Below are 2,721 nucleotides of genomic sequence, written 5' to 3'. Positions count from 1 at the left end.
CCCACGGCAAGTTGCCATGAACAATTAGTCACTGGAGGTTTCCTGGATCTCACCATTTTCCTCAGAGAAAATGACTCTAGTATGAGTCTTCCTCAGATTATAAACCTTTTCTCTCAGAATGAGGTACTAGTGCCAAGCTGAGACACCTTCCTCAGATTTTGGCCTCTGCTTTAAAGTGGGCCTGGATCCCCCAAGAATATATACAAAGCCCTGCCTCTCCAAGGGCCATATTTAAACTCGCCACCATCAAGCACAGGGCAGGGAGGAAAAGGAGAAAATGTACATACAGAAGTATGTGGTTTTATGAAAGCAAAGTGAATGCCCAGTCATTCATAAATGGAGTGTGCCAAATGGGGGCTATTTCACATTTGATTCCTTGTACATTTTATGGCAGAAGAGCTCACTGGGTATTTCATTTTCCAGTTCCAGGCACGGGCTCCCTGGTGGAAATTCCAGACTGCCGGGGTGTCCATACCTTTGTCCACAGGTCACCAGAGCTCAGCCAGTCAGGAGGGTAGCAGAGCTGAGAAAAGCATGCGGGCGTGAAGCTAGGGTGGCCAGGCAAGGTTACACAGCCTGTGTCTGCAAGATCAGGGTCTACGTGGCTCGGGTTTGCATAGCACAGGTCTACAAGGCCAGATTCTTGCCGCATCAAGATCTGCATCATCAGAGGCTGCATGGCCCAGATCTGCTTGGCACCCATGTTGCCACCCCTTTAATCAAACTGAGACCCCCTGACCCAGAACAGAGACACTGCTCAGCTTCTAACAAAGCCTGCAGAAGGCAGGAATGGGGGCCACGCTGGGGAGCTGAGGGGTTAGATCTGAGCGCTCCCCTGGGGTCACAGGTCCTTCTGGGACCTCTGAGCAGGGAGACAGTTTCCTCCTCCTGCCCCAGGGGCCCATGGTCCATTCCATCATCTCAGGGATCCACCTCCTGCTTTTCCTTTCGCCACCAGCTGCTTCCCTGTCACTGGGGACAGGAGGGAAGACAAGGAGCGGAGCTGTGCTCAGCGGCCCAGGCAGGCGATCCCTGCCTCTGTGGGTGACAACGCGGGGTTGTTTACCTTACCTCTCCTGACCTCGGAGAGCAGGGGGCTCCAGCCACATTGCTCTGGCAGGGGAAGGGCCCGGGCCTGCTGGCCTCGCAGGCTGGGGAGAGACACACTCAGAACACCACTGCGAAAAGAACTGTCAGCCTTCATTATTAATATCCAGTGTTAATATTTAATGTCAGAAAACTGCAGCTCCCTTCTCTGTACCATCACCAGACTCGCACGGGTCATGTTAACCAGAACTCTTCCATCTCAGCACCCCTCTAGCTACGTGTCAAGACCCACAGAGAGGTTTGGGCTTGCTTAAAATACCGGGTGCCAAATGAATCCTAAAAAAAGAAAATGAAAACTAAATAAGACTCAGAAAGGATGTTATTGCTTTTGAAATCAATCCTGTTCCTTAAACATCTTTCATACTCCATGTTTTGATGCCAGAAAGTTTAGAAACAGTGTAAGGCAGAAGTGTAACCTTTAAGATAGGGAAGATTGGAGGAATTTCCTGGTGGTCCAGTGGTTAGGACTCCTTGCTTTCACTGCTGGGGGGCCCAGGTTCGATCCCTGATCAGAGAATTAAAGATCCCACAAGCTGAGCTGTGCTGCGGGGTGGGGGGGGGGGGTTGGGGGGAAGGGAAGATAAGAGCTCTGCAGAGTATTTTGTGCATTGTTGAGAGTCCAGATGTATTTCTTAATCAGCAGCAGCAATGCAGTATGGATACAACCAAAAAAATCTGAATGATCTGATGGACACTGCAAGATGAACGCAAGATGTTGATTGAATAGAATTATTCACCGCTTAAGCAATCAACTAACTCTTACCTATCAGAACCAGCTCGTTTCTCAACCTGGAACACTCTGTTGGCTTTTGGGGTAGGACAGTCCTTCATTCCACCGAGCTGTCCCACACACTGTCCCTACCCATTCACCCCATGCAGTTGTGACCCATTTCCAAACACCCTCCCACCAGCGTGGTGGGTGGCACAGCCCCAGGACTGGGAACCCCCAATCCAGGTACACTGGGCCACTGATGTGGAACAGGCACAGAAGTGTAAAGGCAAACTCAGAAATGACCCAGGCAGGGACTTCTTTGGTGGTCCAGTGGCTAAGACTCTGAACTCCCAGTTCAGGAGGAGCCTGGGTTTGATCCCTGGTCAGGGAATTAGATCCCACATGCCACAACTAAGAGTTCTAATGCCGAAACTAAAAAAAAAAGATCCCGCATGCCCCAACAAAGATGAAAGATCCTGCATGTGGCAACTAAGAGCCCGCACATCCAAATAAATAAAAAATATTTTTTAAAAAGAGAGAGAGATGACCTGGGCACCAGGCCAAGCCAGTGGAGCCAGGCCATGCTCATGCTAAGGCATTCGGGAAGGCAACAGAGTCTGGGACTGGCCTCCACAAAGTGACCCAAAGGGATAGCCTGCCCCCACACCCACCCTGCTCATGCCCCACCCCCACCGCTGGGCACAGGGCTCCACCCTTCTCCACTGGGAGTGGGCTACCACCTCCATCTGCAGGTGGGAGTGGTCATGGCTTGTAAAGCTTTCATCTTTTCGACATCAAAGAAGGACCTCGCAAAAAGGCCCTGGGCACAGTTTTCCAGGATCCAGGAACCCAGATGACTCACCTGTGTTGGCACCAGCCCGGGGTCCCAGCTTGTCTTCCTT

The sequence above is a fragment of the Capricornis sumatraensis genome, chromosome X (genome assembly GCF_032405125.1).
Source record: "Capricornis sumatraensis isolate serow.1 chromosome X, serow.2, whole genome shotgun sequence".
NCBI lineage: Eukaryota > Metazoa > Chordata > Mammalia > Artiodactyla > Bovidae > Capricornis > Capricornis sumatraensis.
Note: the sequence above shows the minus strand (reverse complement) of the source record.